The 25,273-nt window shown below is 45.0% G+C and overlaps 1 protein-coding gene across 3 annotated transcripts in view; it reads left to right on the top strand.

Annotated features, from left to right (window-relative positions):
- The first annotated feature begins 23,125 nt into the window (after positions 1-23,125).
- LOC125446836 (casein kinase I-like) overlaps positions 23,126-25,273 on the top strand; it is a 185,761-nt gene continuing 183,613 nt past the window's right edge. For all 3 annotated transcript variants that reach the window (XM_048520725.2, XM_048520727.2, XM_048520728.2), the window contains exon 1: positions 23,126-23,261. The gene's annotated coding sequence lies outside the window, so the exon portion shown is untranslated. The remainder of the gene's footprint in view (positions 23,262-25,273) is intronic.

Below are 25,273 nucleotides of genomic sequence, written 5' to 3' on the forward strand. Positions count from 1 at the left end.
TGGGAGTCACTACATTGAAGGAGGAGAGGAATGGATTGATGTGTTGTATAAAATATGGAATAAACTAGAGACAGCTGACAGAAACAAGTGCCTGTTGTCCTCCGACAATGACAAAGTATGTGATACAAAGACCATTTATTTCTAAGACAGGGTATCAACCATTCAATTCTCTTTTGAGTGTCTCTGCCTCCACCACACTCTCAGGAAGTGCATTCTAACACTTCACCACGCGTTGCGGGATCGAGTTCCTCTTCATGCTTCTGTTGCTTCTTTTGCTGGCTCGTTCTCAATCCTTCCATCTGTTGGGGGAGCAGTTCTTCCCTCTCGACAGTCACCAGACCTTTTGTGATTTTGAACACCTCAGTCAACTCTCAATTTATCCAAAGAAAACAGCCTCAAACTCTCCAATCTACTTTTGTAACTGCAGTTCCTCATTCCTGGCACCATTTTTGTGAATGTTTTGTGCATTGTAAGACCACAAGACAGAGGCCCAGCAAGTCTTTTCTGTCGTTGAATCGTGATTGAGTTGATGGATCTTCAAGTCTCTCTAATCCTCAATCCTCCATTTCTAATGCCTCAACATTTTTCCAGAACTGGATATAATATACTAGCTGAGGGTGAACTAGTGTTTTATTTGGATTTAGCTTCTTTTATCCTAGCTGTTATAAATCTTGCCTTTAGTAAGTGAGGTACTGCAATCGCAAAAAAAAAAGAAATTGTACTTTGTTCCTTTAACAATACCAGCTTTACAGCCTTGGTGTGCCTACGAAATGCAGTCGATGTTACAAAGTAGGAAACTTAGTCGCCAATTTATACACATTCAGCTCCTAAAATCACCAAATTCTGTTTTTCTTCCAGTGATGGTGATTAAGGGAGAAATTATGTTTAGGGCACACAGAGTAACTCTCCTGCTTATCTAAACAGCAGTGCCATGGAATCTTGTAAAATCAAGAGGCTGCTGAATGAAAATCCCATTGAAAAAAACAACACTTCCAACAGTGAGGAAAGGAATCAGAGTCAACCTGAAGTTTTCCTATGGGTCTGTGTTTCTGGAGGGGAACCTACAATCGCAAGATTCACTTTGAGGAAGGGATTGGTGCTTAGCAATGAACATGCTACAGGCTTCCTTTGGTACATGTCCCTGTTTTAACTTGAGGTGCAAATAATTAACAAGCCAGCAAACTCACTTCACTTTTGTCACAACTGTGGTGATTTGATGTCTTGGAGCAGACTAGCAGGCAGCAAAGTACAAAAGTCGAATGCAGAGTTGACATTATTTACAACTCCAACAACAGCACCCACCTGCAGACAGGAAAAGTTCTTACACTAGCTTGAGGCTGCAAGAGATACAGGACAAACAGGACATGGGAACTCACACTGGGGTCAACAATAAGATGCAGCAAAGGACATCAGAGGAATTGTTGGTGAAATTTGTGACTACTAAAGTGAACGCCATGTGATTCACTTGTGGTAACTGTCTAACCATCTTCTTGTTAGCTGCATTGGATAGTGGAATTAGTGATTCAATCCTATTGCAGGAGCTCAGCTGTTATTGTGGCACTTCAGAGTAATATTCAGAAATTCCACCAGATGGAGCTAGAGCTCTACATTGTTCACAATAATCATTATTAAAATATAGTAAAGATTCTGCAATACACAAGTGCACAATCCATAAACAAATGTTTGACACTGGCAGGATATGTTGAGATACTGTCTAAAAAGGATTGCAGGATTTTGAGTTTCACAGACTGAGGCATCATGTACAAGAGCAAGAAAGTGATGCTGAAGTAATTTTGAAGGTTTGCATCCAATTTGAGAACACTGCACTTTAGGAAGAATAACATGACTCTGGAGCAGGATGAGACTTGTCAGAATGCAATAAGTAATATTTTTAAAATGAATCTATCAGACGTAGGCATCGCTGGGCTGGGCCAGCATTCATTCCATGTCTCTAAGTTGCCGTTGACAAGGTGGTGGTGAGCTATCTTCCTGAACCATTGCAGTCCATGTGATTGACCCACAATACCCTTAGGGAGGGAGTTCCAGGATTTTGACCCAGCAACGGTGAAGGAATGGATGATATGGTTCGAGTCTGAAACAGCTCTCCCGTTTTGACACAAGCCCCCAGATGTTGGTAAGGAGGGCATTGAGAATGGACAGGGCTGTTGGCTGTTATCGTTTTCAATGCCTTGTCCTATGTTGGGTGATCCATCCAGATCCATCCCTTTTGCCAGACTTTGCAGTGGTTTGTTATAACTGAATGGCTTGCAGGGCCATTTCAGAGTCCACCATGTTGCTGTGGGTCTGGAGTCACACATAGGCCAAATTGGGTAAGTGTGGCAGATTTCTTTCCCGGAGGATGTTAATGATCTAGATGGGTTTTTATAACAATTGACAACAGTCATCATTAATCTAGCTGTCTTTTTCCAAACTCCAGACCTTCTTTTTAATTCCAGACTTTTCTCTTTCATCCATCCCCAAGGCTTTTATAGGAAATGTGGCAAAATCCCACAAACAGGCTGTGGACAACGGGAGAGATGGTAGGTTGGATCTCTGCATTTATGCATAACGCAGTGTATTTTAGGAAACACAAGTTCTAACCCCTTGAATTCAAATTCTGCCGAGTGCTGAGGTGGAATACAAGCTCATATCTCCATGAGATTGGATGTGAAGAATTCGGTGGATGTGAAGAGACCGGGGGAAAAGTGATTGTTCTGTTTAGAGCAGAGAGACAGTTAAGGAGAGATCTGCTGGCGTCATGAGGGAGATGTGATGAAGTGAATTAGCAGGAACTGTTAGGAGTGACACGACTGAGATGAACCAGCTGAGTAGGCAGAGAGGATTCTTGTGATACAGAAGCTGCTCCCTGCAGAGAGAAGTGCAACAGGGACAGATTCAACATGGTCGAAAGGGAATTGAACCTTTGGCAGGAAGACCTCACTCCACACTCCAAAGACGTTGAAAGGGAACACAGCCATGCAGTTAGACTAAAGGAATTTTATCAATAAATATTTTACACTTGACTTCATTTCCACACTATGGCTTCTCTCTCAGGTCAAATTCCACCCAACGAGATTGACACATACAGGAATCAATTAAAAACACAACTCAGCCAATTGGACAGCCTTCAGGACCTCCCAGTTTTGATAAGGATCTGAATAAACTTGAATTGGGTACAAAATGCAATAAAATACCCAGCTTATCTACTCTATGAAGACTAGCCTCCCCAACTCACCATTGTGACTCTGTCCAACACTTTTAAAGAAAGAGTTTTAACTTAATACGTTAACCCTATGTCTCTCTGCAGACACTGCCTGACCTGTTGCATTTTTCCAGCCTTTTCTCTGTTCTAGTCCAAATGCTGCCTTGTGTAGTCTTCCAGCTGTTGGGAATAAGTTCTCCTCATTAGTTAGAAACCAAACCCCTAACAATTCAGATTGTTCTTTCAACCTCCTCTTGTTCCTGCCTAGTCTGAAGAGAATGATCCCAGTCTCTCCACAGAATTCAGGTTCCCAAATCCTGCTATTAATTTTGTAAATCTCTTACTGACCCTCCAAGGCCTTTACAGGAAAAATGTGGCAAAATCCCACAAACAGGTTGTGGACAATGGGAGAGATGGTATGATAGCTCTCTGCATTTATGTGTGTTTCAGGAAACACAGATTCTAACCCCTTGACTGCTGCAACTCTCGAGAAAAGACACAAGGTCTATTTCATGAGAGATAATAGGAACTGCAGATGCTGGAGAATCCGAGATAACAAAGTGTGGAGCTGGATGAACACAGCAGGCCAAGCAGCATCTTAGAAGCAGAAAAGCTGACGTTTCAGGCCTAGACCCTTCATCAGAAAGGTCTAGGCCCGAAACGTCAGCTTTTCTGCTCCTAAGATGCTGCTTGGCGTGCCGTGTTCATCCAGCTCCACACTTTGTTATCAAGGTCTATTTCGTATCAGTTTAAATTTATAATTTAATGTAAATGTGCTTTTTTCAGCACCTGATGTGTAACCACAGCAGCACGCACATTTTTATAAATACAAGATGCACTCATACAAGGAAAGGTGATGGATAAAGAGGTAGTGTGTACCTAGATTTTCTTCAAGTAAGTCTAAAAGTTTACTGGTTTATGGATATCAAAGCTAGAATGATTGAAGCCTGGGGACTATGTTTCATTCACCGATGAAAATGGAGGTTGGAAGTTTCTGGTGAAGATTTCACAGCAGCTCACTCCTTGCTATAACAGGTGTCTGGTTTTGTTCCAGCTAGAGATATAGTCAAGCCCTTTACAGAACAATATGCTTGGTTCTGTTAATCTGCAGGGGAACGATTAGCCCTACTTCCTGTTCCATCATAATGCTGACAGGATACTCTCCTTCACTGGGTAACATCTCTTCCTGTGTCACCCAGACTGATTAGCACAAGCAGCAAGGTAACTGAAATATTAACAAAGTGGTTTCTGTCAGGTGACCACAGTATGTGTTCTTATTCAATATTTGATAAGCCTTCGAGTACTTAATCTCTTACAAAAACAACATCTATTTAAATATCTAACCCTTTGTAAAAACAGATTTATATTTATAGTCCCACATTACAGGTGCTAATCTCCTAACAAAAATGTGGATTTGTCAATCAAACTGGAGCATTGACAGAAATAGTCTGTGATGATATTAACATTTGACACGCTTTAATCTTAGCCTTTTCGATGTCTGAGAATTATAATTATAAATTGATGGTATCTGATTGCTTCCAGAACTTATCACTGACCTGGTTTGATTGACAGATCCAAATTTTTGTCAGGTGATCAGCACCTATAATGTTGGAATATAAATATAAACCTCTGTTTTTATAAGGGATTGCATATGTGAATAGCATTGTTTTTATAATAGATTAAGTACTTGAAGGCTCATCAAATTTGAATAGGCTTAGAGGTGTGTAATAACATTTCTGAACAAATATAAATAGTGCGTGGGTTTATCTATTAGACAGTTGTATTAGTACATATAATCTATTACAGATACTGAGAGCTTTATTGTATTTACTCTCAATATGGCTGCTATGTATATAGTAGGTGAGTTGGCCTGGAACATAAAGAGCAAAAGTTGGTGGTGGGGGTACATGAGCTGGCACTAAGCTGGCATGAAGAATATGAGGGGCCAGGCAGGAGTTAGAGGGGCATAGGTTGTTGTGGAGGATTTGAGGAACTGTGGGAGGTTGGGTGGAGTGTATGAGTTGGCATAAGTTGAGAGGTGGGAGGTGGGAGGTGAGAGTTAGATAGCCCCACTGTTTTTATTACAATCGGGCAAAAGTTTCAGAGCACAGCGTTTGACCTTTCTCCCAGTCTGCCTGGGAATTCAGCAAAACCCTTGGGCGGTTCAGTTTGAGGGGATAGTGATCCACTCCTGTTAACATCCCCTCCCCGACTTCAGAGTTGATAATTTTCCCGATATTGTGCAAACCGGTGGGAGCAAACATACTACTCTTTAGTCTAGTGTCACTTTTCGATCTCCGTCTGTCTCATCTCAACATTGGCAGGTGTTAAATCCACGGGAGAGGTCTGTTGGATGTTCAATATGTTTCAAAACGTTTGTTTCTGTTTTAATGTTTAATCCAGGCCTAGAGGCTACCTCCAGCCTTTTGGGTAGTTTAATGTACATTTTACGGACATAGAGAGAGGTCACCTGAGCCCCTGGATTCCATCTTGTTTGGAGGCAATTTGCTAGGCCCGAAAAGTCAGCTTTTGTGCTCCTGAGATGCTGCTTGGCCTGCTGTGTTCATCCAGCCTCACATTTTATTATCTTGTTAATTTTCCATTTGGTTTTATAGTAGTTTTTTTTAAAATTCACAGTCATGAAGGAAGAGAGCAGATAATTTTCCAACTTCCATTGTTTGGGTGGAGGCTGTCCAGTTTTAAATTATCTTTCTGCTCCTTAAGACAACGACTTTGCTCATGGTGAAAATCCTGGCTCTGCCTCACTCTCACTTGCAGAATTCCTACAGTGTGGAAGCAAGCTATTCATACCATTGAGTCCACACCAACCCTCCAAGCAGGATCCCAACTGGGCCCATTCCCCCCTCCCCTCCCCCCCAATCCCTAGGACCCCACATTTCCCATGATTAACCGACCTAACCTGCGCAGGTTGGACTGTGGGAGGAAATCCACGCAGACACAGGCAGAGCATGCAAACTCCACACAGATAGTCCCTGAGGGTGGAGTTGAACCAGGTCCTTGGTGCTGTGAGGCAGCAGGGCTAAACACTGAGCCACCATGCCATGCCTAACTCTTATACAAACCCATATACAAGCTCGCACTGGAGGTAACACTTTAGCTCTGCACAATGGTGTAAACTGAGTGATTCGCCCCCGCATCCCTTTCAAGTAATACAATGGAGTATTTCATATTCACTCAAAGGGGAAAATTTAATATCTCATCCAAAGAACTTTCAAAAGCTGATGGGGGTGGGTGAGTGGTGGGGAGGCGGGTGTTTGCAGGTTGAGCGATGGTTGGAAAATGGGAAGCCTTTGAAAATGAGATGCCCAGAGTCCAGAGACAGTATGTTTCTGTTACAGCGAAGGGCAAGGCTGGTAGGTATAGGGAATGCTGGATGAACAGAGAAATTGAGGTTTTGATCAAGAAAAAGAAAGAAGCATATGTCAGGTATAGACAGCAGGGATTGACTGGATCCTTAGGCCATAGGAGCATATGTTTCTTTAGAAGCCCTATGGTGTGGAAACAATCCATTCGGCCCAACAAGTCCACACCATCCCTCCGAAGGGCATCCAACCTACTCTTTCCCATAATCCTGTATTTCCCATGGCTAACACATATATAACTCACCTAGCCCACACATCCCTGGACACAATGGGGCAATTCCCTGTGGCCAATCCACTGAACCTGCACATCTTTGGACCGTGGGAGGAAACCGGAGCACCTGCAGGAAACACACTTAGCCACAGGGAGAATGTGCAAACTCTACACAGACACTCTCTTGAGGGTGAGATTGAGTTAGGGCGCTTGGCATGAACCACTGTGCCATGGCTTAAGAGGGAAATCAGGAGGCTGTAAAGGGGACATGAGACAGCTTTGGCAAATTGGATAAAGGAGAATCCAAAGGGATTCTGCAAATACATTAAGGATAAAAGGGAAACTAGGAAGAGAATAGTGCCTCTTAAAGACCAGCAAGGCCAGTATGCGTGGAACCACAGGAGATACTAAACAAGTATTTTGCATCAATGTTTACTGGGGAGAAGAATATGGAAGATAGAGAATGTGGGGAAATAAATAGCGATATGTTGAAAAATGTCCATATTACACAGGAGGAGCTGCTGGATGTCTTAAAATGCATAAAGGTGGTTAAATCCCCAGAACCATAAGACCATAAGACCATAAGACATAGGAATGGAAGTAAGGCCATTCGGCCCATCAGGTCCACTCCGCCATTTAAATCATGGCTGATGGGCATTTCAACTCCACTTCCCTGCACTCTCCCCGTAACCCTTGATTCCTGTTGAGATCAAGAATTTGTCGATCTCTGCCTTAAAGGCATTTAACGTCCCGGCCTCCACTGCACTCTGCGGCAAGGACCTGATCAGGTGTGCTCTAGAACTCTGTGGGAAGCTGGGGAAGTGATTGCTGGGTCCCTTGCTGAGATATTTGTGCCATCAATAGCCACAGGTGAGGTGCCAGAGGACTGGAGCTTAGCTAGTGTGGTGCCACTATTGAAGAAAGGTGGTAAGGAAAAGCCAAGGAACTATAGGCTGGTGAGCCTGACTTTGGTGGAGGGCAAGTTGTTGAAGGGAATCCTGAGGGTCAGGGTTTACATGCATTTGGAAAGGCAAGGACTGAGTAGGGTAAGTGAACACACCGTTGTGCATGGGAAACTGTGTCTCACTAACTTGGTTGAGTGTTTTGAAGTAATAAAGATAATTGAATGGGGGCAGAGTGGTGGATGTGATCTGTATGGACTTCAGTGAGGCTTTCAGTAAGGTTCCTCATGGTAGACAGGTTAGCGAGGTTAGATCACATGGAGTACAGTGGGAACTAGTTATTAGGATACAGAACTGGCTCAAAGGTAGGAAACAGGGTGGTGGTAGAGGGTTGCTTTTCAGACTGGATACCTGTGATCTGTGATGTGCCACAAGGATTGGTGCTGGGTCCACTGCTTTTTGTCACATATATAAATGATTTGGATGTGAACATAGCAGGTATGGTTAATATGTTTGAAGATGACACTAAAATTGGAGCTGTAGTGGATAGCGAAGAAGGTTACCTCAGAGTGCAACAGGATCTTGATCAGAAGGGCCAATGGGCTGAGGGTGGAGTTTAATCTAGATAAATGCTAGGTGCTGCATGTTGGAAAGGCAAATCAGGGCAGGATTTATACACTTAATGGCAAAGTCCTGGGGAGTGTTGCTGAACAAAGAGACCTTGCATTGCAGGTTCATAGTTTCTTGAAAGTGCAGTCCCAGGTAGATAGAGTAGTGAAGAAGGTGTTTAGTACGCCTGCCTTTATTGGTCAGTGCATTGAGTATGGGAGCTAGGAGGACATGTTGCGGCTGTAGTAGACATTAGTTCGGCCACTTTTAGAATACTGTGTGCATTTCTGATCTCCTTGGTATAGGAAGGATTTTGTGAAACTAGAAAGGGCTCAGAAAAGATTTACAAGAATGCTGCCAGGGTTGGAGGGTGTGAACTATAGGCAGAGGCTGAATAGGCTGGGGCCATTTTCCCTGGAGCGTCAGAGACTGAGGGGTAACCTGAAAGAGGTTTCTAAAATTATGAGGGGAACGGATAGGGTAAATAGACAAGGTCTTTTCCCTGGGGTGGGGGAGTCCAAAACTAGAGGGGCATAGGTTTACGGTGGGAGTGGAAAGATTTAAAAAGGACCCAAGGGGCAACCTCTTCATGCAGAGGGTGGTGCGTGTATGGAATGAGCTGCCAGAGGAAGTGGTGGAGGCTGGTACAATGACAGCATTTAAAAGACATCTGGGTGGGTATATGAATAGGAAGGGGTTAGAGAGATATGGGCCAAATGCTGGCAGATGGGACTAAATTTATTTAGGATATCTGGTCTGAAGGGTCTGCTTCCATGCTGTACATCTCTATGACTCTAAAGCACACCTCCAGCAGGGCAGCACTCCCTTAGGGCTATACCTGAAGCATGTCACCTAAGGTTATGTGCTCAATTCTCTGGAATTGATCCTATCCTTCTGACTTAGAGAAAGCTACCTGCAAGCTAACATACATTTGAATTAAAATGTTAATTTTATGATTCGCTGCCCATAGGGAGGCACGTTGGACCACTTTCTTGCAGTGCCACACTCTTGTGTTGTGTGAGGACACCCTGCTCTGATTCCAACTGATGGCAGCCCCGGAATCTAACTTGACAGGCCACAAGATTAATTGTTTTCCAGTTGTTTACTGTGCAGGTCAGTTACTGAAACATATTCTCACAATGCTACAAATCATTTTTTCATATATGTTTAGTCCAATCTTAACAAAAGTAGCAAACAACATTTCAGTTATGTCCCAGCAAAATCTGTGACAGATAATCCCAGACAAATATCATTCCTATAAGAATTCTTTAATTTATTACCTACTGACTCTGTTCATCTCTCCCTCTGAGGCTGCTGACAGAGTTTTGTAACTTCTTACCTGTTCTCTTTCTTGGACTGACAATCTGAATTTCTTTCCAGTTCTGACAACAGAAAAATGTCATCACAAACTCTCACATTTTGGAGAGTTCACAAACTAAATTCCTTCTGCTAAGGGGATTTTATTTTATCTCCTGAGGAGAAAGCTGTTCTCCATTCTGAACTGGGCACCTTGGCTCTCTGAACTGAGGCCGAAAGCTAAATTAATTGCACCCGAAAACAAAGTGGAGCTGGATGAACACAGCAGGCCAAGCAGCATCTCAGGAGCACAAAAGCTGACGTTTCGGGCCTAGACCCTTCATCAGAGAGCCCCAGGTCTGTTTTCTCTGTTTGTCATAAACTCAACAGTATAAACATTCCATCCAATAGCACCACAGGGGTCCTGCTAGATACGTGACTGGATCACATGCTTTTTTGGAAAGTGGTTGCAAATGACCAAAGGATTTCTTAAAAAAAACTTACCTTCACAAAACTGAAAGCACACTTCTGCCTTTATTTTTAAAATTCCAAATTCCCAAATGATGAAAGCATAATTATTATAGACGTTTTATCACACAACCACTCTACAGTTCGGAAGGGAGTTCTAGGATTTTGACCCGGTGATATACAAAATGATTAATGATATTTGCAGAGAGTTGTAAAGTGAGCTGACTATTCTTTATCACCTATATTAGATTAGCACATAAGGTGAAATGCCAACCCACACACGTGCACACATTTCTCATTATGGTGCTGAATCATTTTGACCAAAGTCCTTGTGTACACCATCCACTAATAGCAACTCCTAAATATAGCAAGAGGAACACATGATGTGATCACAAATATACCAATATTTCATTGAAATGAGTTCATTTTTAGACAAGTTGCTTTGTTTGTGAGGTAGCTCAATATTTGTAATATTTACTGAATTATCACTTGACATTCTAACAGCATTTAATTGATCAATGTTGACAGTACAACGTCAAATATATAAACTGTATGCCTCAATGACTGGTTGATTGAATCAAATAGCACGTTCATTCAGTTGTTTGTAACAGGTAGAACACAGTCTGCAATCAGCCAGGCCATGCTTGTAATGTACCCTGAAAAGAAACTACCTTTAGATGCAATTGTAACACTTGCTGAACAATCCTGTGTGCTGACAGCCATTGTAACAACAACGTAAGGTCATCAGATAATTAACCCATCGTCTGACTTATTTACATTTGCTAGAAGCGACATCCAATTAGAAGCAGGAACCCATTCTCTGCAAACAAAAGGATAGATTTAAGGTCTATCATTTTGTGAATGATCCCTGAGTTTGAAGAGTCTATATTTTCCTGGTTCTTTTTCCATGGCAATGCCTCGTCAATCAGATTCGACTTAGCAACCAAAAATATTGGTATATTTGCGATCACATCATGTGTTCCTCTTGCTATATTTAGGAGTTGCTATTAGTGGATGGTGTACACAAGGACTTTGGTCAAAATGATTCAGCACCATAATGAGAAATGTGTGCACGTGTGTGGGTTGGCATTTCACCTTAGCACACCCTCCTGTGTAATAAATAGTTGCAATGGTCTGAAATTTGGCGTTCTTGCATTTGTTCTGATGTGTTCAAGCTGGAAAGCTTCAGCAGCTTGTCTTTCTGTCCAGATCATATTTGATGAGCTCATTACTCCTTTGCCATTGGGGCAGCTATTAACCATTTATTATATTCAGTGTGCCCTGCTTAATACATCACCACAGCAATGTGACTGAGACAGAGCAATGTGGTGAGACTCACATCTGTCTGCAAGACTCTTCCAGCTTTCATCCACTTCCCAACTGACTTTCCAACACACACCGATTCCACAGACTCCCCAAGGTACACAAACTGGGGGTTCCCTTTGGACCCATTGTCTCAGTACCAGGCACACCAACATACAGGCTTACCAGAGGACTACAACAGAATATGAATCACCCACTGGACAACACTACATTCTCTACCCATTCCACCCACTCTTCCCGAGAATTCCTCAACATCACCGAGGACACCAGGATGGAAGAGGATGGGATAATGCTATCCTTCGACGTAACAGCACTATTTACATCCATAAACATTGACCGAGCCAAAGAGATCATAGCCACACTACTGGATGAATCAAATAGGCAGGCACCCCAGGCAGACATCAATAACATCAATAATGACACCACCATGAAGCTACTGGATTTGTGCCTCACAACCCACTTCATCTTCAATGACAGCATATACAACAAATCAATGGAACACCAATGGCATCCCCAATATCAGGACTGAATGCAGAAGCAGCGATGCAAAGGCTAGAGCAGGCAGTGCTCCCCACTATACAACCCAACTCTGTGTCCGATATGTAGATAACACCTTTGTTATTATTAAACGCACAAAACTAGAAAAAACCCACCGACACCTAAACAACATCCTCACTGGGATAAAATGTACAAACGAAGAAGAGAACAATAACCAACTATCCTTCCTGGACATCATGGTAGAAAGCAAAAGCAACAGGGAACTCCAGACTAATGTATATAGAAAGACATACAGACCAGATACTCAATTACACCAGCAACCACCCCAATGCCCACAAACAGAGCTGCATCAGGGCGCTATTTAAATGAGCCACAACACATTGCAGTGACTTGGAACTACACAAAGCAGAAGATGAACACCTACACAGGGAATTCCTGGAGGCCTGGTATTCTAACCAGAAATCCATCAACAAACATATTGAATTCTACCCTGTGTACAAACCACTGAGAAACAGAACCGGAAGTGGTACCAAACTCCCCAACAAACCGAGGCATATAAATAACTAGTGGGACAGAACACCAGCGCTTCAGCGGAGGCACACTGATGATGTTACCTAGCAGGGTGATGAAACATTTGCAATGCATCTTATAGTTGATACACACTGCTGCTTCTGTGCATCGGTGGTAGAGGGACTGAATGTTTAAGTTGGTGAAAATATAGAGTCATTGCATTTTACAGCACAAAAAGAGGCCCTTCAACCCATCATGGCTGTGCCAGTCATCAAGCACCTATCTACTCCAGTCCCACTTGCCAGCACTTGGCCTGTGGCCTTGCAGTCATAGTGTCTTTCAGCAAGGAAACAGACCCTTTGGTCCAACCTCCACTGAAAACTCTCCAGCTTAATAGTATCCTTCTTATAACAGTGTGACAAAAACTGGACACAGTGCTCCAGAAGAGAGCTCACCCATGTCCCGTACAACCTCAACATGATGTCCTAACTTCCCACTATCCCTGGACCTGTATGGTGTGTTTCAAGTACTCATCAAAATTCTTGAATGTTGTTCTACATCTACTGCTCTTTCCGGCAGTAAGTACTAGATACCAGTCCCCTGAAATGGTCCCTTCAGGTCAAAAAGTCTTCCTTAAATTCCCTCTAAGCCCTTTACCTTAAATCTGTGCCCCTGGTTATTGATCTCTTTCCTAGGGGGAAACATTTTTCTGACCCATCCTAGCCATGCCTTTATTATTTTGAACACAATTTAGGCATATTCAGCATACATTCACAAACATATCAATGCCTATATAAAATGGCTAAGATGTACATTTTTACCAATGATGAACTGAACCAAATACATTCCCAAAATACATCCCATGTGTGTGGTTGAGTTCCGGACATTTGTCGTCTGAATGATTTCCTGACTATGATAAGTACTAATCTCCTCACTGTCATTCCTACCACAAGATATGAGCCAACCAGCCTCTGGAGGAACATCAAATTCTTGCTGTTCTGCAATTCCAAGATAAAAATCACTTTGCATTTCTTAAGTCAGCTGTGTAGTGGTGCAGGGATGAGTGATGTTCCATCGGTAGATGAAGTACAATTCTGTGTGGGCTCGTGTTAGAATGTGGGCTGAATACAATGTGAAAGACTGTTGAATGATCTCGTACTCAGTGATGACTTTACTTTTGATTTCCTATCTCTGGCTGTTGTTTTCTGAGGTTGCATTAGAATACTGACACACACTACACTGCTTACCTGAAATTAGTCAGTCGTGATTACTTAAAGCAGAGTAGCAAAATCCTTTTGCCTCATTCGAAGGGGAAGTGATCATGACATTTTCAATCGTGATTGCTTCTATTAGACAGCGTAGGTGTAGAGTGGTTTCAAAAGTAATTTAATCTAAGGTGATGGTTTTGATTCTTTTCAGCAATTCTGAAAAATGCACAAAATAGAAATGAATAAAACCAAGCAGGTAGTTTGCAGGTGGTCAGATGTTAATGGCTTTCTGTTCTGAAAATAATCTTAATGCTAATAAAGGAAGGGACTTCTGAGCTGTTGTTGGTGGTCGATAACAATCTGGTTTGCTAATGTCCTTTAGAGAAGGAATTCTGCCATCCCTCAGCTGGTCTGGCCTACATGTGACTCCAATGTGTTTGACTCTTTATCACCCTCTAAAATGGCCCAGTTCTCCACTCAGTTTCAGGGCAGTTACGAATAGGCAAGAAATGCTGGTCTTGACAGTGTACACCCCGCCCCCCACCAAATTCCACGAAATAATTTTATTTTTAAATTGCTGAGCAGATTGCGAGAAATCTGAAGAAAGAGAATGTTTTTCTGCTTTATTCTCAGCAGCATCTGAGTCAGACAGGGTCAGCAACTTGTAAGTGAATAGCAGATCTAATTGCTAACTTGTCCCACCCAATGTAAAACACAAACGTACGAATGCAGCAAGGTGAATATATGGGCACACATTCATATGCTAAAAGCTAAAATAAATTGAGAACATACTGTAAATACTCAACAGATCAGGCAGCTTGGGTGGAGAAAAGAACAATGGTCATGTTAGTGCCCTTTCTTCAGACCTGAGTAAAATTAGAAATATAATCAATTTACATCAAGCAAAGGGTGGTGAGGAAGGAAAGGAGGTCAAAAACAGAAGGTCTGCGATGGGCTAGAAATCAGCAGAGATTAAACGATAAAATGTTCCATGCTCCAAAATCCAAAAGGGACTAGCAATGAATCAAACTAGGTAAAGGGATTAGGCAAGAAACAATATGATTGCCAGGCTGCCACTGCTGACATTGTCAAGGCAATGAACAATATTGTGGGAGTAGAAAATCGGTGAGATGCCTTAGAGTATATTATCCAATGGATAAAACGTCATTCTGCATCCATTTGTTTTTGTTGCTGTTGTTTTCTCATTTTTTCCTTAATCGCTTTAATTTGTCTATAGGCTCCATTCACACCTCATCTTTACTACTTTACTTATCCCATTACTAGTCCTTTTCATTTTGTACCATTTGAATCAAAATTCTATAAAAACCTTTCTTACTTTACCAAAAATCTCAAACAAATTCAGCCCCAACTCCATTTATAAATTTGCTGATGACACCACTGTGGTTGGTTGGATCTTAAACTACGATGAGACAGTGTAGGAAAGAGATAGAGAGCTAGTGGTATGTTGTAAAGACAACAATTCCTCTCTCAGTGCCAGCAAAATGAAGGAGCTGGTCATCGATTTCAGGAAGTGTGTGAAAGACACACCCCTGGCTGCATCAATGGTGATCAAGAGCTTCTAGCTTCTAAGAGTAAATATCACTGACAATCTATCCTGGTCCATTCACATCAATGCTCTGGTCAAGAGAGAACACCGACACTTCTACTTCGTCAGAAGGCTAAGGAAATATCCACAATGACTCTTACCAATTTTTATAGATGCACCATAAAAAACATCCTGTCTGGCTGCATCATAACTTGCTATAGCAACAGCTCTGCACTAGACTACAAGAAATTACAGAGATGTGGACACAGCTCAGTCCATCGCACAAAGCAGCCTTCCTGCCACTGACTCTGTCTACACTTCCTGTTGCCTTGGGAAAGGAGCCAATGTAATTAAAGACCCCTCCCACCCTGGTTGTACTGTATTCCACCCTCTTCCATTGGGCAGAACTTACAAAAGTTTAAAAACACACAGCAACAGGTTCAAGAACAGCTTCTTCTCCACTGCTATCAGACTTATAAATGGATCTCACATTTTTAGAGCATATCTTTCTCTGCACCTTTTAGCTGTGACATTATCTTCTGGATCCTGTTTTATTACCCTGATGTGCTTATGTAAGATATGATTTTCCTGGTTAACATATAAAACAATACTTTTCACTGTATCTCTGACAAATAGTACATCTGACAATATTAAATCAAATCAAATCAAAAATACAATTTTCCCTCAACCGTCTATATTTATCCACATGTTTGTTATTTGATTGTGAATTATTGTTTCTTAAAGCTTTCACACCATTGATGTTAAACTGACTAGCCTGGATTTACAGCTATATATAATTAGGCTTTTTTTGAGCAAATGTGTGACATTAGGAATTTTCCAGACTCTCTGTATCTAAGGAAAATTGGAAGATCATGGTCTCTGCTTCCATAATTCTCACCTTTATTACCTTCAATATCTTTCCTGACCTACATGTGTTTAAGCACAGCCAACCAACCAATACCCCACTTCTTTGAATTTTTAACACATTCCATCTCTCAGCTACCTGCAATTTCACTGTGACCTAGGTAGTATATTCTTTCGTTTAAAACAAGTGCAAAGAATTCATTTATTGGGTCACTTTTCGACTATTGTGTACAGTTCTAGTCACCTTGCTATAAGGAGCAATGTTATTAAATTGGAGTGGGTTCAGAAAATATTTACAGGGATGTTGGTGGGAATGAACGGTTTGAGCTATAAGGAGAGGCTGGTTAGGCTGGGACTCTTTTCAAATGGAGCATCGGAGGTTGAGGGGTGTCTTTGCAGAGGTTTACAAGATCATGAGGGGTAGAGATAAGGCAAATAGCAAAGGTCTTTCCCCTAGTTTAGGGTGGGGGAGTTCAGAACTAGAGGGCATAGGTTTAAGGTGAGCAGGGAAAGATTTAAAAGGGACCTAAGGTGCAACTTTTTCACACAGAGGGTGGTTTGTATCGAACTGCAGGAGGGAAGTGGTAGATACAGGCACATTACAACATTTAAAAGATATTTGGACAGGTTTAAAGGGATATGGGCCAAACACAAGCAGTTGGGAAGAGAGAGCAGGTCACGCAGCATCTTAGGAGCAGGAAAGCTGACGTTTCGGGCTTAGACCCTTCAGCAGAAATGGGGGAGGGGAAGGGGGTTCTGAAATAAATAGGGAGAGAGGGGGAGGTGGATCGAAGATGGATAGAGGAGAAGATAGGTGGAGAGGAGACAGACAAGTCAAAGAGGTGGGGATGGAGCCAGTAAAGGTGAGTGTAGATGGGGAGGTAGGGAGAAGGTAGGTCAGTCCTGGGAGGTCAATCCAGGGCGGGATGAGGTTAGTAGATAGGAAATGGGGGTGTGGCTTGAGGTGGGAGGAGGGAATAGGTGAGAGGAAGAACATGCTAGGGAGGTGGGGACGATCTGGGCTGGTTTTGGGATGCAGTCAGGGGAGGGGAGATTTTGAAGCTTGTGAAATCCGCAATGATACCATTGGACTGCAGGGTTCCCAAGCGGAATATGAGTTGCTGTTCTGCAACCTGCAGTTAGCATCATTGAGGCACTGCAGAAGGCCCAGGATGGACATGTCGTCTAAGGAATGGGAGGGGGAATTGAAATGGTTTGTGACTGGAAAGTGCAGTTGTTTATTGCAAACCGAGCATAGGTGTTCTGCAAAGCGGTCCCCAAGCCTCCGCTTGGTTTCCCTGATGTAGAGGAGGACACAATGCATACAGCGGATGCAGTATACCACATTGGCAGAAGTGCAGGTGAACATCTGCTTGATGTGGAAAGTCTTCTTGGGGCCTGGGATGGAGGTGAGGGAGGAGGTATGGGGGCAGGTGTAGCACTTCCTGTGGTTGCAGGGGACATGCCGGGTGTGGTGGGGCTGGAGGGGAGTGTGGAATGGATAAGGGAGTCACGGAGAGAGTGGTCTCTCCAGAAAGCAGACAAGTGTGGGGATGGAAAAATGTCTTTGGTGGTGGGGTCAGATTGCAGGTGGCAGAAGTGTTGGAGGATGATGCGTTGGATTGGGAGGTTGGTGGGGTGGTACATGAGGATGAGGGGGATTCTGTTTTGGTTGTTTTTGCGGGGACGGGGTGTGAGGGATGAGTTGCGGGAATTGTGGGAGACACGGTCAAGGGCGTTCTTGATCACTTTGGGGGGGATGTTGCAGTCCTTGAAAACGAGGTCATCTGAGATGCGCGGGAGTGGAATGCCTCATCCTGGGAGCAGATGTGGCGGAGGCGAAGGAATTGGGGACAGGGGATGGCATTTTTGCATCTGACAGCACCGCTAAACCTGGTACCAGGCTAGTGAACCTTTGTTGCACTCCCTCAACGGCAAGCATATGTCCTCGTACATAATGAGATCAAAGGTGATCATAATACTCTAGGGGTGTGGTATCACCACGTCACTGTATGACCATAGTAAAACATTCCTATTCTTGAATTAAAATCCTTTTACAATGAATGTTAATTTATCATTTGTCTTTCTAACTGCTTGCTGCTCCTGCCCCATTAACTCTGACTGACTGGTGTATCAGGATGTCCAGGTCCCTTTGTACATCTGCACTTCCCATTCTATCTCCCTTTAAATAATACTCTTCCTTCTATTTTTCACATTGGAAGACCATTTCCTTTAATACTCTGGAATGCAAATTGTCAGGCCCACAGCATCTGTTAACCCTTAACCCCATTTTGTTTCCTTATAATTCATGGGATGAGGGCATCACTGGCCAGGCCAGCATTTATTACCCATCCCTAATTGCCCAGAGGGCAGTCAAGGGTCAACCACATTACTGTGGATCTGGAGTTACATGTAGGCCAGATGGCAGTTTCCTTCCCTACATTAGTGAACCAGATGGGTTTTTCCAACAATCGACAATGGGTTCACGGTCATCATTAGATTCTTAATTCCAAATATTTATTGAATTAAAATTCCACCAACTTCTGTGGCGGGATTTGAACCTGGGTCCCCAGAACATTATCTGGGTCACTGGATAATACTTCTAGATCATTGCCTCCCCTATTAATTTCAATAATTCCCTTTAAGGTGCCTAATCAATCCCACTTCTCCTTTTACCACTGTTTTCCTATTTATTTGCTTATAGAAGACTTTTGCATTCCATTTTATGTTAAAACACAAGAATATAAGAAGTAGGCATTCGGCCCATCGGGCTGGCTCCGCTGATCTCATCTTGTCCTCAACCCCACTTTCCTGCCTGATCCCCCTTAACCTTTAACGCCATTACTAATTAAACATGTCTTTCTTTTCCTGAGATTTATTCATTACTCCAACTTCTACCATCGCTGGGGTATTGAATTCTACACATTTATGATGTTTAGAGAGAAGTAGCTGCCCGTCTCTTACACTTTTTCCTCGCTTCCCTTACTTCTATTTTCACTTCCCTTCTAAACCTTCCATTATTCAATCTGGTTCTCATCTGCATTATCTACAAGTATCCAGCAAATGCATCCTTTGACATCTTCTAGGTTTGAAATATGTCCAGAACTTTGATTATTCTTTTGAATTGCAATGCAGATTTTTATTTGGCTGTTCCAAAGTCTTGACAGATGACAGTCTACTATCTACAATGCTATAGTATATTCTACATCAGAGGATGTATTGGTACTATTGTTCAGTATCATGTGAATTCTTGGATGTCTTTCAATAAATTCTATACAGCAGGGATTTGGTTGCAGCTATCAATGGGAAGATGAGTTTGTTTATTTTGACAGGTTTATAAATTGTTTCGAGGACAATTTTTTAAAAAGTAAGTAGCGTGTTTATTTTGATAGATTTATGAGCTTCTCAAAGATATCCCAACATCATTACACAGCCTTTGAATCCCGTTCATATTGGAGTGGGTTATGGAGAGTAAGAATGCTGTGGTAGCTGCAGGATTGCCAATGTACTCATCCTCAGAGCTGGGCCAATGCATGGGCAAATGTAGGCTGGCCTTTTAACCTGGCTACCTTGGTAGTAGTTGTCTCCAATTCCATCTCTGTCCTGACTCAAACTTCCCTGTGGCAATAGCACGGTTGAACACTGCCAGTCAAAAGCCTAGACAATGTAGTTGGTCATCCTACTCTTCCTCCTGTGGGAAGAATGCACCTATTTACCGTACCTTAACAATACCCTGTTTAAAACTGGCTATTGTTCTGTTAGCATTGTGCCAGCCAATCTTTGGTTTCAATTTGCCTGGGCCAGATCCATTCTCACCATACGAAATTTGATCTATTGTGACTAAGGAAACCTCCTTTAGTTTTATTCTTGATTGGTATGTGGATTGTTGCCCATCCCTAGTTGCCTTTGAATGGCTTGGCCCTCTGGGCCATTTCAGGGGACAGTTAAGAGTCACTTACATTGCTGTGGGTCTGAAATCACACGTAAGCATGGCTAGATAAGGATGCTGGAATTTTCTCCCTAAAGGATATTTTCTTTCATTGACCAAAACCTTATGATATTATGATCACTCTTCCCTACACATTCTCTTACTGACAACACCACCTAGTCCATTTCGTTTTCTAGAACTAATCCAATAATGTTTTCTTTTTCATTGACATATTGTTGTAGAAAATTATCCTGAAAACACTTGTCCCTCTCCATCCTTGACACTGTTAGATCTCAAACTGTGTTAGGACAACTGAAGTCTCCTATTAATAGTACTCAATGATTATTGCACTTCACTGTAATTTCCTTGCAGATGTGTTCCTCTACAAGTTTTTCACTATGGGCGGTTTTTTGAACACACCCAGCAGTATATCAATGCCTGTAATGTTTCTTAGCTCTTCTCAAACAGATTCTGTCTTTGGCCATAGCAGTACGTCTCTTAATCCATTAACCCAGAATTCCTTCGTCAGTACTCCCACCCTCCACCCTCTCCTTTCTTGCCTTCCCTACAATTCCTGAATGATATCTACTGAGGAATATTTCATACCAGGTCATTAGTCGCACAGTCTTGCCCTTCTTCCAGCCAGAACTCTATTATTGCCACAGTGCAAATATCCTATGTTGCTATCTGCATCTGCAGTCCAACAATCTTATTTACTGCATTTTGTGTGTCATATCTGCAGGGTAAAACTAATTTAAACCTGATTACCTTCCCTCTTATTCTGATCCCATCGAATACTATACAATTTCGTACTCTCATACTTACTGTTTTTCTCTATAGACCTAGGTTTTCCTTTCAAATATTACATCCTGATTCTCACACACCTGTCACAGCAAGTATCCTCTGGGACATTGGTCCTGACAGTTTAGGTGCAATCCAACCAGGCTGCATAGCATTCATCTCCCCAGAATTAGCCCCAATGTTGCAAGAAATCAAAGCTCTCTCATCTTCATTATCACTACAGATTTAGCTGCTCCATCTCTTCTATGCTATACTCATGGACGTGTGGCTGGGGGATACCTATTGACATACTGTTTGCGTGTGATAATGGGAACTGCAGGTGCTGGAGAATCCAAGATAATAAAATGTGAGGCTGGATGAACACAGCAGGCCCAACAGCATCTCAGGAGCACAAAAGCTGACGTTTCGGGCCTAGACCCTTCAAGGCCTGCTGTGTTCATCCAGCCTCACATTTTATTATCTGACATCCTGTTTGCTGCTTCTTTCCTAGGTTCCTAAACTCTGTTGGGTCAGGATAATTCTATATTTTTTCATCGAACCTGGGTGCCATGAGCAAGGTCAGCATTTGTTGCCCATCCCTCACTGGTCTTGAATTGATTATCACTCCCAGCCATTTTAGAAAGCAGTTATGAATCGACCACATTGCTGTGGGTCAGGAGTCATAAGTAGGCCACACCAGATCAGATCAGCAGATTTCCTTCCCTAAAGGACATTGGTAAATTGGATGGCTTTTTATGATGATCAAACATGCTAGCCATCTGCTTTAGTGGAAATTAAAAAAAAAATTCTCAGGATGGGGCAGTTGAGGCCTAGCCATCATTTATTGCCTATCCCTAGTTTCCCTTGAGAAGTTAGTGATGAGCTGCCTTCTTGAACTGCTGCATTCTACCTGCTGTGGGTTAATTCAGAAAGCTGTTAGGAAGGGGATCCCAGGATTTTCACCCAGTGGCAGAGAAGGAATGGTGATATATTTCCAGATCAGAACGGTGAGTGGCTTGGAAGAGGACCTGCAGGTGATGATGATGTTTTCGTGTATCTAGAGCACTTGTACTTCTACTTGGCAGTGGTCATGACTTTGGCAATCATCAGTCAGGCTGGTGCTTGGCAAGCGTCTGAGACAGCTCTCCTAATTTTGGCACCCACCTCTCTATGTTAGCGAGGACGACTTTGCAGGGTCGACAGGTCTGTTTTGCCTGTCTCTGTTCTGGTTCCTAGGTTGATAGCCTGTCCAGTTTCATTTCTTTGAGGTTTTGTAATGATTGATACAGCTGAGTACAAGGATCTGAATCCTTGTCCTAGAAGCATAAGACCATAACATACAGAAGCAGCGGTAGACCATTTGGCCCAAATTCTTAACTTTTGAAAAATTGTTATTAAATATGCAATCTGCTTCATCATCTAATGAGATCATGGCTGACCTAATTGTTCTCAACTCCAATTTCCAGCCTTTTCCCCATAATGCTTGATTTCTTAATGATTATGAAACAATAAGATGTTGAACAATTGCCTGGGCTAATGGATGACTGGTGTAGTTAGATAACAGCACCTCACCATATTGAAATATCAATGTATGAGGCGGAAAGTCATGTAAATAGAGTGGGATACAGATCAGGTTTTGTCTATTTACATGATGGAATAAGCCCCAAGAGGTTGTCTCTGTTTATGGTGTGAATGACGAAAGCTCGCTACTTTTGGATGACAGGATGATGATGTATCTTTGGGGAATGCAGAGATGGGGGAAGATGGCGGTGTCAAGTATATCAGAAGGAGGAAGTTGTAGGGAGTTGGTATGGTGGCTCAGTGGTTAGCATTGCTGCCTCAGGGACCCAGGTTTGATTCCAATCTCGCAGTGAGTGTCTGTGTGCTGAGTTTGCACGTTCTCCCTGTGTCTGTGAGGGTTTCCTCCCACAGTCCAAAGATGTGCAGATTGGGTGGATGGGCCCTGCTAAATTGCCCATAGTATCGGGGTTGTGTAAGCTCGGTGGATTAGACATGGAAATGCAGGGTTATGGGAAAGGGTAGGGAGATGGGTCTAGGTAGGATGCTCTTCAGAGGGGCAGCGTGGACTTACTGGGCCGACTTGTTCCCACACTATAGGAATTCTATCTGTCTATGAAAAGCAATTCCGGCTCCTGGCAGGCAGGATGCCTTGGAAGGAAGTCACTAGACTCACTGCATATTTAGTAATAATTTTTCATTCATATTAATTCAGTGGGATGGAAATACAGAGCTTGACACCCAGGTGACCCATTGGCTCCAATACCAACCACAAGGCCTCTATGGGGCCATGTGCCGACCCGTGACGTCACGGCGCCGCCACCCCTCCCAACCCAAGGCACACTGACCCGGAAGCAGTTGCTGCGAGGCTGCTTTTCCGGTTTTGCTCCTGGAGCTTTCCCTTGTCTTCCGGAGGAGGAGGAGAGAGAGGAAAAAAGAATTCCAGAAAACAATCCCAGAGAAAAGCCCGGGACGCGGGACAGAAACGGCGGTACCGAACAGAGCCAGACGCGCAGTAAGTGCCCCGGAAGCCGGGGGGTGGGTGTGAGGGAGATCCGAGGGGCGCGGGAGCAGGAGCAGGAGCGATAACGGAGGCAAGAGAATAGGGAGTGAGGAGATAGTGAGGGAGAGTATGAGGAGGAGGAGGAGGAGGAGGAATAGGAGAAGGAGTGTGGAGAGAAAGAGGGGGACGAGACAGAGCGTGAGTACAGGGATGGGGAGTGAGGAGGTGGAGAGTATAGGGAGGGGTGAGGGGATGGCAAGAGTATGGGCAGGTTAGGGAGTGCTGGGGTAGAGGGAGTACTGGGGTAGGCGGGGAGGACGGGAGTGCTGGGGAGGTGGCGAGGGAGTACTGGGGTAGGTGGGGGGGTGGCGAGGGAGCACTAGGGGGTAGGTGGGGGGGTGGCGAGGGAGCACTAGGGGGTAGGTGGGGGGGTGGCGAGGGAGCACTAGGGGGTAGGTGGGGGGGTGGCGAGGGAGCACTAGGGGGTAGGTGGGGGGGTGGCGAGGGAGCACTAGGGGGTAGGTGGGGGGGTGGCGAGGGAGCACTAGGGGGTAGGTGGGGGGGTGGCGAGGGAGCACTAGGGGGTAGGTGGGGGGGTGGCGAGGGAGCACTAGGGGGTAGGTGGGTGGGTGGCGAGGGAGCACTAGGGGGTGGGTGGCGAGGGAGCACTAGGGGGTGGGTGGCGAGGGAGCACTAGGGGGTGGGTGGCGAGGGAGCACTAGGGGGTGGGTGGCGAGGGAGCACTAGGGGGTGGGTGGCGAGGGAGCACTAGGGGGTGGGTGGCGAGGGAGCACTAGGGGGTGGGTGGCGAGGGAGCACTAGGGGGTGGGTGGCGAGGGAGCACTAGGGGGTGGGTGGCGAGGGAGCACTAGGGGGTGGGTGGCGAGGGAGCACTAGGGGGTGGGTGGCGAGGGAGCACTAGGGGGTGGGTGGCGAGGGAGCACTAGGGGGTGGGTGGCGAGGGAGCACTAGGGGGTGGGTGGCGAGGGAGCACTAGGGGGTGGGTGGCGAGGGAGCACTAGGGGGTGGGTGGCGAGGGAGCACTAGGGGGTGGGTGGCGAGGGAGCACTAGGGGGTGGGTGGCGAGGGAGCACTAGGGGGTGGGTGGCGAGGGAGCACTAGGGGGTGGGTGGCGAGGGAGCACTAGGGGGTGGGTGGCGAGGGAGCACTAGGGGGTGGGTGGCGAGGGAGCACTAGGGGGTGGGTGGCGAGGGAGCACTAGGGGGTGGGTGGCGAGGGAGCACTAGGGGGTGGGTGGCGAGGGAGCACTAGGGGGTGGGTGGCGAGGGAGCACTAGGGGGTGGGTGGCGAGGGAGCACTAGGGGGTGGGTGGCGAGGGAGCACTAGGGGGTGGGTGGCGAGGGAGCACTAGGGGGTGGGTGGCGAGGGAGCACTAGGGGGTGGGTGGCGAGGGAGCACTAGGGGGTGGGTGGCGAGGGAGCACTAGGGGGTGGGTGGCGAGGGAGCACTAGGGGGTGGGTGGCGAGGGAGCACTAGGGGGTGGGTGGCGAGGGAGCACTAGGGGGTGGGTGGCGAGGGAGCACTAGGGGGTGGGTGGCGAGGGAGCACTAGGGGGTGGGTGGCGAGGGAGCACTAGGGGGTGGGTGGCGAGGGAGCACTAGGGGGTGGGTGGCGAGGGAGCACTAGGGGGTGGGTGGCGAGGGAGCACTAGGGGGTGGGTGGCGAGGGAGCACTAGGGGGTGGGTGGCGAGGGAGCACAAGGGGGTGGGTGGCGAGGGAGCACTAGGGGGTGGGTGGCGAGGGAGCACTAGGGGGTGGGTGGCGAGGGAGCACTAGGGGGTGGGTGGCGAGGGAGCACTAGGGGGTGGGTGGCGAGGGAGCACTAGGGGGTGGGTGGCGAGGGAGCACTAGGGGGTGGGTGGCGAGGGAGCACTAGGGGGTGGGTGGCGAGGGAGCACTAGGGGGTGGGTGGCGAGGGAGCACTAGGGGGTGGGTGGCGAGGGAGCACTAGGGGGTGGGTGGCGAGGGAGCACTAGGGGGTGGGTGGCGAGGGAGCACTAGGG

This window comes from Stegostoma tigrinum, chromosome 36 (genome assembly GCF_030684315.1).
Source record: "Stegostoma tigrinum isolate sSteTig4 chromosome 36, sSteTig4.hap1, whole genome shotgun sequence".
NCBI lineage: Eukaryota > Metazoa > Chordata > Chondrichthyes > Orectolobiformes > Stegostomatidae > Stegostoma > Stegostoma tigrinum.